The sequence below is a fragment of the Schistocerca nitens genome, chromosome 5, assembly GCF_023898315.1.
Source record: "Schistocerca nitens isolate TAMUIC-IGC-003100 chromosome 5, iqSchNite1.1, whole genome shotgun sequence".
NCBI classification, from domain to species: Eukaryota; Metazoa; Arthropoda; class Insecta; order Orthoptera; family Acrididae; genus Schistocerca; species Schistocerca nitens.
In genome coordinates, this window is record NC_064618.1 from 295,571,354 (window position 1) to 295,584,227 (window position 12,874).

Consider the following 12,874-nt stretch of genomic DNA (forward strand, 5'->3'; position numbering starts at 1 on the left):
AACAAAATCTACACTAATTACACAAACTACAAGAAAAAATCAGAAGATTCCAGTCAGGTATCCTAGGCTAAGGGTCGACATATGAAACGTCCCCTTATAACAATTATACAGGACTGTGCTTAAACTGACACACAGTATTTTTAGCGCAACGCAATCTGACTTTCAAAAATCCATACGAAAGAATGGCCCTGACTAACATTAACCTATACGTTTCACAAATCACTTACCTCACAAAAATCTTCGCTACTCAAGCTACTGCAATACAGCTAGCGCCACTACTGCCAGCTAAATAAAAGATTCAAACTATGGAAGGCACTAACTACTGATAGGGGTAGTTAGCAAATGATAGATATTAATAGAGAACAAACACTGTATTTACCTTAATAGTCATAATATATATAGCAGTTCATGACAAATTACAAAACTCCGTCATCTCTCTCCCCACATCCACCACTGCTGGCGGCTCACCTCCAACTGTGCAACGCTACACGCTGTTCACAGCCAGCTGCCTAACACTACAATGGCGAGTATTACAACAATGCAAAGCAGCCACAGACTGCACACAGCACAGCCAGTGATTTTCATACAGAGGTGGCGTTACCAATAAAAAAACCTAAACAGCCTACTTACAAATTGATCACATGTGCACTCCCACAAAATAAATCCCTACATCCAGTTTGGTGAGATCTGTGAAATGAATGAATGTATGGTCGTCTGCTAACCGCAGATAGTGAATGTGAATAGATGATCATCTTTGAGACGATCCTTTGGCCACCTTTGGTGGGACCAAAGAGATGAAATTTACCTGAGCTTTGAGCGCCTGAAATGTGGCTGACCAATACGGTAGCAAGGTGCTTCCCCACTTCGGCAGAGGTGCGAGAGAACCTGAAGAACGGCCATGTTTCAGCACTCTGCCGCTGGATCTTGTGCTGTTAAGACCTGTCTTAGGTGTGCTCCGTAAAGACAAAAGAGTGGAGACATGGTATGCATGTGGAATATTTAAGAGTAGTTTGAAATAATAATTTCTCTATTTCAGGAACTTTTGTGGGGAGAATTAAATGTCAGGCAGGTAATATTAATGGGATCGTAGTAATCTTCGGAAGTGACCAATGGTCACAATGAAACCACGTGTAGCAATAAGTTGAAATACTTCCGTGTGCTTAAGTTAAGCTGAATTACTAGCGGGTGTACTATAAGTGGAAATATTTAAGGAATAGCGTGTGCAGGACTTGAAATTAGAGGCGAGTACTTCCACGTGGTGAGTACTGTGTGAGTCTCAATCTGTGTATGAGAGAAAGGATAAAGAGAAGTAATCGTCCATGGTATCAGTTGAGGACTCGTGTGTGTGATGAATATGTTCTTAATATTACTTTGTGAGATATGTTTCCGTGTGACGCTTGATTCAAACTATAATACTCTGAGAGAGAAACAAGGTGAGTCAGCCGTCTATCCAGCAACGCCACATGGCTTGCATTGCACAGGAAGACGTGCATATATCTCCGGAGTTCATAGTAGGAAAGAAGAATTACGAAGTGGGGCATTGTCGTGTGAAACTGGGATAAGTACTAATTGAAGTGGGAAAGCTGAAAGTGATAATGTTGTGACTATTCCTTGTGTTATATTCCATGTTGTAGTGTGGTGTATGTCATGTAATTTACGTATGTGTGGTTTGCATGGGAGAGTAGCAAGGTAGTTTCAGAGGTAGTGGGTTATGCTTGTTCCTTCTGTACCACTCGGTCTGGAGGAAAGTTTCGCGATGATGATTGTGAGAGTCGAAGTGTGAGATATAATAAAAGATCCACCATCCTATCCAGAAAGTGCACTGTAGCGTTAAATATTTACGAGACCATAAGGTAGAGATTCACTAATGTAAAGCCATGACCACTGGGTGGAACTTCTCATGTGTTATTGTTGTAGGTTATAGAATTTGTGTGTTTAGGTTATAGAATTTATCGGAATAAGTAAGATAGTGAAAAGAAAAAGATTGGTGGCCTTTTCCTTCGAATTGTATGTTGTCATGATATCCAGAATTTATAATGTGTGCGCCATTCATATTCAGTGCGATGACCACGTGTTGATAAAAGCCGTTAAATAAAAAAAGAAAATATGGTATTGCCAGTGCGTAGTGAACAGTCAGAGTTCTGTAAATTACTGATAGTCAGATGTGCGTTTCCGTTGCGTATTATTCATATAGGAGGGTAATTTGTAACTTAATTGTGAGTACGAGAGTTCATGTTACTCGATAAATAAGAATGAATCCACTCGCTTGACAGACCACTCATTTTGCAGGCCTGACTGCTTGATGCTACAGTATGAGCAAGGCATGTGGGTGCCTCTCAATGGGACGCAGTGACTCGAGCTATTGAAACTGTTAAACGAAATAGAACGAAACCATCAACGAAATGAGTCCCGTGAATATTATCCACATTTCTAAAAGAGGATACAAGAATATACACCCCCCCCCCCCCTTATTTGTTTTCAAAGAAAGAATGGAATCTTAGAAATGACAAACAAAGAAAACTGTGGAATCCCTACCTAATACTTTAGGAGTCTTCTAACTTATGAAGAACCGAGTAATCCAATTAGAAGTACTAAATCAAGGGATGAAAACTGGCCGTATCCTCTCGCTAGGACTGCACTAAGATCAAACACAATATGCTCAGACTGAAAGAAAAAACAACGAAACGCCGCTGGAGAAAATGGTTCAAATGGCTCTGAGCACTATGGGACTTTAACATCTGAAGTCATCAGTCCCCTAGACTTAGAACTACTTAAACCTAACCAACCTAAGGACATCACACACGTCCATGCCCGAGGCAGGATTCGAACCTGCGACGGTAGCGGTCGCGCGGTTCCAGACTGAAGCGCCTAGAACCGCTCGGCCACACCGACCGGCGCTGCTGAACAAAGCTCCATAATAACATAATTGTGGAAGCTAACACCTAAAGAGGAAATAGCTATTTTACATTAAACCGTGATCAACACATACGAGGAAAAGAGCTTTAAGATGATTAGAAATCAGCCTTGATTTATCCTCTGAATAATAGTGTAAACGTTAAGGACATGAGTAATTATCGTGGCACGTTATTAATCTCAGCAACATACAGGATCCTGTCCCTATGCATCTTAAAAAGACTATAAAAATAAACGTAGTACAAACACCGGAAATTACAATAAGGATTCCGAACGTTTCGGTCAGTAGTAGACCAAATACTAAATCTGAAGTCATTATTAACATGTTATTTTCCATGGAGAAGACAAAATGTATCTAACTTCGGAAGATTCTAAAAAGGTACATGACTCCCTTAACTGTGATTTGCTAATTAATATACTGGCAGAAATCAAGAGTATATGATACATTACTGGGAATTGTAAGAACAGCCTTGAGTAATACCCAGTCCAAAGTAAAACTGAAAAGATATTTCTCTAAGCCCTTTTGCAATCAGAACAGGAGTTTGATTAGGAAATGGACTTCCGGCACTCTTGTTCAGCTGTATGGAAAAAATGTAATACAAAAAAGGCGCAAGGAATTAAGGATTGGGACTAAGAAGAGTGGTGTGCAAATAGATTGTTCATATTTTGCGGATTATGTAGCCATAATTACAGAAGGGATTGAAACAGAACAAATTAAAGTACTGAAAAAAGTAGCACACAAATTGGCTTGCAAAAGTCTTTTCTTAAAAAAAAAAAAAAAAGTCTAGCGTAACGTCAAATAACAACAGTCCAATTAAACAGATGTGTGAAACAGTAAAATGCGTTAATAACTTTGGACGAATGGATCACAGCTAATGGGATAGGTGTCTCGACGTAAGAGGAAAAAAATTGAAATAGTTTTCCGAGCTACATTAAATGTTTATGACAAAAATGATTTGCCATAACTACTGTTAGAAAACCAGTGTGTCTATATGTCTCTGAGAGTCTTATCCCCTTTGACTGTTATTTACTAGCTCAGTTAGAAAGAAAAGAGAGAAAGATTTTACAGTGTGCTGGGTTCAAATTGTAAAAACGAGAGCTACATAAAAAATCAAAACAAGAAATATATTCTAAAACACAAAAAATTAGGAACACAACGGGAAATGCAGAGTTCTGTTTTATGGCCACGCAAGAACAATGAACCATTTTCAGATGGACGAAACGCATTTTCAACACGTTGGTCTCGGAAGCTAAAAGGGGAATATGATGGTACACAAACATAAAAAACGATCTAGAGGGAATGGATATATAACCCGAAAGAGCAAAAGCGACGCAATTTCGGAAAACTTTAAATGCAAGCACTAAAAAATAATACATGAGGAAATGAAAGCATGCCAGAGAACAGTAAAACTGGAATAGTATCTCTTATATGTAAGAAAGGAGAAAAGTTATTACGTGAGAATTAAGAAAGACATTACATAATTGCGTAGCATCTACAAGAGATTCAGAGAGGTCCAGAATGAAAGGATAATAGAGTGGTGAAAATATCTTTGGAGAATACCAATGTTTTAGACTAAACAGAGGCGCTCCGAACCAACTGCATGTCAAGAGCCAAACAACAGAAAATATTTATGAATATTATGCAGACCACCACTACATTATTACATAGACTTCCTCTTATATGTTGGTTTTAACAGGTTTTTGATAGTGTTAAAAGGCGAGCAGTGTACAAGGTTATGAAAGAACTGAGCATCTGTTACAAATTAATAAGATAAGCTGTGTTCACAAGAGAGGACAAAAAGGACAAAAGTGACCGTGAATAGCAAAGTAATCAAGAGGTTTGACTTTACTGCTTGAGTAAAAGTGTCCAACTTAAATTAGCACTGCACGACCTGACACAAATAATAGGCAACACAGGTACAATAACGATGGACTCTAGTTGGACAAATCCAAGTGCAGATGGTATTGCAATTATGGCAAAAGATTTAAACATCTTGAAAGAAATACATGAACTAAAGGAAGCAGAAGGAGCAAAAATTAGACATATTGCAAACGAAGACAGACAAAAATATCTAAATAAGATGTAGAATCAACAGTCGTCGTAAAATTTTAATTTATTTGAACAGATAACCGTTTTTCCTTTCTTAGCACTGATGACTATGAATTATAAAGTTTATTTTGATATTGAGATTATCGGGCACCATCAAAGTACAGAAGTACCTCATTTCCCAAAAGTATATGATGATGACAATACTAAGTTCAGAAGAACACCTCAAGACCTGAAGGCCTCTAACATGCTTCATTGGTGTCAGCTGCTTCAAGTACCTAGGTGGACTTTTATCTATTGAAAATAATAGGAAATGATGTATTAGTGGAAGGATAAAATCAGCAAACAGAGACTATTTTGCAAACTTGTAATTACAGTATTTAAGAACTCTAATTATGAGAACAAGAAACTGAGAAGTACACAATTCCCATGTGTGTAAGCAGTTTTTACTTGTGATGGTCGTGTTAAGTTCCTATGGGACCGAATTGCTGAGGTCATCGGTCCCTAGGCTTACACACTATTTACACTAACTGAAAAAACTTACGCTAAGGACAAAACCCACACCCATGCCCGAGGAAGGACTCGCGCAGTAGCAGTTTTTACGTGTGGGTAAGAAGTGTGGTCAACAGCAGAATCGGAAACACACAACCTACAAAAATTTAAGGAGAAAATTCTGCAACAAGTCTATTGGACTGTGAGAGGCAGAGATTTGTTGAATAAAATAAAACTATGGATATTATAGCAGCTTAAACAGGATAAAGCTATAGATATTACGGAACATACGTGAGTTGATACATATGAAGACGGTAACACATGAAAGGATGCAGGAGAGAATAATGAAATAAAGATTGAGTCCCACCAGACGGAAGAGGCGACGAAGACCAAGATCGAGGGCCGGCCTTAATGGCTGAGTGGTTCTAGGCACTACAGTCCGGAACCGCGCGACTGCTACGGTCGCAGCTTCGAATCCTGCCTCGGGCATGGGTGTGTGTGATGTCCTTAGGTTAGTTAGGCTTAAGTAGTTCTAAGTTCTAGGGGAATGATGACCTCAGAAGCTAAGTCCCATAGTGCTCAGAGCCATTTGAACCAAGATCGAGGGGTAATATGTTGACGAATCTTACCGCAATGAAGGAGAATAAGAGAGAACATATACGCATGGGGGTATATTACTGAGGAGACCATAGCACACAAGAAGAAAAAGAAGAAGAAAGCTGAAAGACGTTTGGATTTGATAAATTCGAGACAGAAATGGTTTTACAAATACAACTTTTTATAAATTTGTGTGTGTATGTGTGTGTGTGTGTGTGTGTGTTGAATTCCTAAGGGACCAAACTGATGAAGTCATCGGTCCCTAGACTTACACACTACTTACACTAACTTCAACTTACTTATGTTAAGAACATCACACACATTCATGCCCTAGGGAGGACTCGAACCTCCGAAGGGAGGGGCCTCGCATGACACCTCAAACCGCGCGGCCATTCCGCGCTGCTCAACTTTTTACGAATTTGTGGAGGGGAACAGGAAAGCAGAAAAGCGAAAGATTGAACTATTAGATGATCCGAAGGAAGGTGGGAAATACACCAAACTTTAAAAAGGAAGAAACAGACCGCAAGAATCATAGGCAAAAATGACCTCTCCAAGGCTTTCAGTGATACGACATGTAAGGATGGCTGGGCTATTTAAGATTCTCTACTGACAAAAGAAATTTTTGAATCGGTAATTAAAATGTATTTCCAATTATCTCTCGGGGTTTTATTCGGTCCAGGCAGAGAGAGTATTTTCGGAAAGGAGTCTCCTATGAAGATGGTCTCGGAAGAGCTCACGTTGCGTTCCTGGCAGCACACATGTTTACGTACGTCGCACCACCGTCAGCAGCAATGCAAGCCGCAGGAACTCGGGACGAGGAAGCGCAGCTTGCGTTATCCAATTCGCTGATGCGCAGTCCGTGTTTAGAATTCCCGGTGCCTCTGCTGTCGCACTTTCACTGCCCGGCGCGGCGCAAAACTGAGTTGGGCCGCCGGACGTTATCTTGCCGCACCTCAGCGTTCTCGACTTATCTTTCGCGCTGTGCAGGACTTAAGAAGGTCTCAGTCTTCCCAGTTTGGTGACGTCTGGTGACGATAGGAACGTCATGCGGCGAGGGCACAGAAATGCCCTGGTAAAGCTGTCAGGAGCTTTCAACACCACGTCAGTGGAATCACTCTGCGTGGCTCCTGGAACCTTCCCTATCGACAAAACCATTCGGTTTCGGGCTGCATTGTACTGGCTGAGGAGGGGGAGATGGGATAAGGTAATCGAGATTACCGGACGGGACATCACCGAGAAGCACCAACTCGTTAAATGGCAGGTGGGTACCTGGCAAAGGGAATGGGAGTCAAGTGATAGGGGCTGTAGGGTGTATCATTTCTTCGCGGACATCAGGGAGCGTATGAGACTGAGCCACATCAATCCCAGCCGGGGTACGGTTCACTTTCTGACGGGTTACAGCCTTTACCGCACGCCCTTACAAAAATAGTTCAAATGGCTCTGAGGACTATGGGACTTAACATCTGAAGTCATCAGTCCCTTAGACATAGAACTATTTATACCTAACTAACCTAAGGATACCACACACATCCATGCCCGAGGCAGGTTTGGAACCTGCGACCGTAGCAGGCGCACGGTCCCGGACTGAAGCGTCTAGAACCGCTCGGTCACAGCGGCCGGCACGCCCTTGTATCGCGAGAGATATGTGTACCTGTGGGGAACATGGATGACCAATACAGAGCGGCATACCAGACACCAACGCAGTACCACAATGACACGATACGGGCAATAAGAGGCAAAGACCAGTAGGAAACAATAAATAAAATCGCTGGTGATGTCTCAAGGACATTACATGACGAATACAGACAAACATGGCCATATAACTGAGCACTGCAACACACACGAAACACGTAAGACAGCAGTTCCAATTCGTACACCAACACGGACAGCAGTACCGAAACACACACTCACTCAAACCGCGAACACTTTCACCAACACGACAACCTTACACAACATCTAGAATAATTAAATTGTATTAGGATAAAAAGTGTAATACAGTCAACCATGTAAAACTGTGCTAGCTTAATTATAAGCAGCATGCATATCCAATCCGCGGTTATTATATGCTGCTGGGATGTAACACTTGTAACTGAACATTTGACATATAAGCAACATAATAGATAAAATTCAACAGACATAATGTAGGAACGGAGGAAATAACATACTTTACACTCGCACACTACAGCGCTTTCCACAATGTACATAATACTTATAGTGTTTTTGTAAACAGTGTTCAAAAATATTAAACCGTAAATTAAACTGTAGTGAACCGGAACTGCAAGGCTCGAAGTAGTTCCGAGGCTTTCAAACCAGGTTGGCTCAGACAGAGTAACATTTCTCTCTCTCTCTTTCTATCCAAGTTTTTCCTATCTTCTATCATCATATCTTCTTAAAATTTGAATATTTTTGTGTTTTTCTTTTCTTTCAATTTCTAATGTGCTTTTAATTCATTACTATTTCCATTGTATTGCTGAAAATAATAACTGCTGTTTGTAATATGGAACGACCTGTTTTAAAATGTAAGGCAACAGGTCTCTAAATGAGCTATAAATAAATTTCGTAATTGAGTTGGAATTTAAGAAGGTTGCGATTCCCGGAGCAGAGAATCTTTCAACCTCGATATTTGTCATTCTTAGGGTTCCTTACCTCAATCGTAGAAACGGACACGTATAGCCTCGCTTTGTTGTACGTCTGTCTGTCCGATTGTTAAGAACACTTTTTTGCAGCGGCATGTGGGAGTATCAAGTTGAAATTTATGTCAGATGCTAAGGTCTGCGGTCCATTGGAGGTGTAAAACATTTAAGTTTCTAAGTCAACGCAATCAGACGAGACGACCACTTATGTCACATATTTTAATACCCGGAAACTCACTCATGAAAACCTTTAGGGCACTTTATGTTGACCTAGAATCATTAAATTTGGCAAGAAGCAACCTTTCACAGTACAAGTAAAGAAAAAAATCCGAAAATTGTTAATTTTTAATTTCATCACACAAAAATATGTTTTGTCAATTTTTTATCCGTCTGTCTGCCTTCCCTTTTTATTAGACCCCTTTGTCTCAGGAACGGGTAGGCGTGTCAGGCTCAGATTTCTATCACGTACTTAAGTCTACTGTTCCTTGGCAGAAGCAAGGTTTCACAGTGCAAGTAAAGTAAATAATCTCAAAATTGTTAATTTGTAATTATATCACGAAAAAATATCTTTTTGACATCGGGACTTACATACCATTCATAGAAATCATAACAGAAAAATATTAAGGCATGCATATATAAAATGTAAGTTGTAACCAAGAGATATCGCTAAATTAAAAAAAAAATTATATTTTCTGTCTCTACAAGTACAAACAGAAGTCTCATTTGCGATTGTTTTTGTGTATTGGCTAGTCTCCGGAACTACTAGTACTGAGGGATTTTGATACGTCTTGGAATTTCCGGACCGAGTGAGATAGTGCAGTGGTTAGCACACAGGACTCGCAATCGGGAGGACGACGGTTCACACACTTGTCCGGCCATCGAGTTTAGGTTCTCCGTGATTTCCCTAAATCGCTCCAGGCAAATGTCGGGATGGTTCCTTTGAAAGGACACTGCCGATTTCTTTCCCCATTCGTGACGTAATCCGAGCTTGTGTTCCCTTGTGACTTTAGTGATCCTTCCGGCAGAGTCGTCATATAGGTCCGCAATGGATGCCAGTGTAAGAGTAAGGGTCAGGGTAAGCGGTTTTAAGTAATTTCAAGTGACTGTAGACAACCAAAGAAAACATAGTATGCGTCCTGCTCTTCCCCACAAAACCAGAACGGAGTTCCTACGATGCACAACCCGATGTTCGTTGTTAAATTAAGTCAAGCGATTGAGGCACTTAGGATACTAAATTTGGATAGCGATTAGTGGACTGAAAAATCATCGGGTCATTTATTACTTAGTTCGTGTCTTTCTCTTGTTGTCATGTTCCACACTAGTATGTCTTCTATCAAGGCACTAAATAGTACAGGTCCGTAACTTATTCCAGCGGGACGAAATAGACAGGTGCAAAAATCAGCAATTATAAATAAAATAGCCTCTAGCTGGAAGAATGGTTTTATAACATTTTTCGTCGTGATCATTTCGCGATAAATGTGTAAGAGGAACTAGTCTATTGCGCGACTCATCTTGGAGCGCATACTCTCGTAATCTTAACATTAAACCAGTCCGTGATGCTCAGAGCCTCTCTTGTAACTTATGCCACTGGAATTTCCTGAGAATGTCCGTAGCCCTCTCGCGCTTACTAAACGATCCTGTGACGAAACGCGTCGCTCTTCGTTGGATTTTTATCTCTCCTCTATTAATTCAACCTGGTAAGGAGATCAGACTGAGAGGCAACACTCAGGTGTCGGACGAACAAATATTTCGCATGCCACTACTTTCGCGAATGCGTTGCTACGTTTCCTTACAATATTTCCAATAAATATCGCCCTGGTACCTGCTTTTCCTACAGTTAGTTTTGGTTGATCATTTCACATTAGGTTCCTCCGATGGTTAATCCTACGTATTTTACGATGCTTACTATTTCCAGTGATATATTGACACATACGTAATGAAACAATAATAGATCCCTTCGTCTATTTATGCGGAGTATGTATATTTGCTTACACTGAAGGTCAACTGCTAGTCCCTCCAAATTACTGATCCTCCGCAGCTCTTCTTACATTCCACTACAGACTTCTGGCGTTTCAGCATTCATGTAGGAAACAGCATCATGTGCGAACAGCCGTTGGAGGTTTCAGCGTTATCCATTAGATTATTTATATCCAGGGTGTTAGGCGTATAAGTACAGATATTTTTGTTGGTGAGGGGGCAAATTGTACTGAACAACATTACATTAGTATTTAATTAATTTGTGGACTAATAATTATAGCTATTAGGAGCAGTATATTGATGTGCCGAGGCATAATGACCATCTGCTTGATAGGTTGTTTGTCTGTCTTTGGAACGAAAAACATCACCGATTCTGCATATCAGGGATCAGACAGTTTATTGGTAGGTTTGTGGAGGTATGTGGCATTAGGTGTCTACGCAGGAGTCATGTAATACGTGTAAATAACGAGCCGCTGACTTTCGTACGCGGTGAAGGCGTCCGATAGCGATCCAGACGGGTTACATAGGATTTACATCAGGCGAATTTGGTCGCCCAGACACCAACTTGAATTCACTACAATGCTCCTCAAATCACTGTAGCACGGATCTGGCTCCGAGACACGGCAATTATAATTCTGAAAGATGACGTCGTCGCCCGGGAAGACATCAAGCATGCAGCGATGCAGGTGGTTCGCAGCTGTCACCATGTGTTCGGTTACTACCACAGGTCCCACGCAGGCGCAAGAGAATGTCTCCCATAGCATAATACTGCTCCCACCAGATTGCGTCCCTGGCGCACTGCACGTCTCACGCCGCCGTTCACATCGATGACGGCGTTTGTGGAGACGACCATCCTAGTGTAGCATAAATGTAATTCGTCCGAAGAGCCGACACGTTTCCATTGATCGACGGTCGAATCGGATGGTCCCGTGACCACTGTAATCATACAGGGTGTTTCAAAAATGACCGGTATATTTGAAACGGCAATAAAACCTAAACGAGCAGCGATAGAAACACACCGTTTGTTGCAATATGCTTGGGACAACAGTACATTTTCAGGCGGACAAACTTTCGAAATTACAGTAGTTACAATTTTCAACAACAGATGGCGCTGCAAGTGATGTGAAAGATATAGAAGACAACGCAGTCTGTGAGTGCGCCATTCTGTACGTCGTCTTTCTGCTGTAAGCGTGTGCCGTTCACAACGTGCACGTGTGCTGTAGACAACATGGTTTATTCCTTAGAACAGAGGATTTTTCTGGTGTTGGAATTCCACCGCCTAGAACACAGTGTTGTTGCAACAAGACGAAGTTTTCAACGGAGGTTTAATGTAACCAAAGGACCGAAAAGCGATACAATAAAGGATCTGTTTGAAAAATTTCAACGGACTGGGAACGTGACGGATGAACGTGCTGGAAAGGTAGGGCGACCGCGTACGGCAACCACAGAGGGCAACGCGCAGCTAGTGCAGCAGGTGATCCAACAGCGGCCTCGGGTTTCCGTTCGCCGTGTTGCAGCTGCGGTCCAAATGACGCCAACGTCCACGTATCGTCTCATGCGCCAGAGTTTACACCTCTATCCATACAAAATTCAAACGCGGCAACCCCTCAGCGCCGCTACCATTGCTGCACGAGAGACATTCGCTAACGATATAGTGCACAGGATTGATGACGGCGATATGCATGTGGGCAGCATTTGGTTTACTGACGAAGCTTATTTTTACCCGGACGGCTTCGTCAATAAACAGAACTCGCGCATATGGGGAACCGAAAAGCCCCATGTTGCAGTCCCATCGTCCCTGCATCCTCAAAAAGTACTGGTCTGGGCCGCCATTTCTTCCAAAGGAATCATTGGCCCATTTTTCAGATCCGAAACGATTACTGCATCACGCTATCTGGACATTCTTCGTGAATTTGTGGCGGTACAAACTGCCTTAGACGACACTGCGAACACCTCGTGGTTTATGCAAAATGGTGCCCGGCCACATCGCACGGCCGACGTCTTTAATTTCCTGAATGAATATTTCGATGATCGTGTGATTGCTTTGGGCTATCCGAAACATACAGAAGGCGGCGTGGATTGGCCTCCCTATTCGCCAGACATGAACCCTTGTGACTTCTTTCTGTGGGGACATTTGAAAGACAAGGTGTACCGCCAGAATCCAGAAACAATTGAACAGCTGAAGCAGTACATCTCATCTGCATGTGAAGCCATT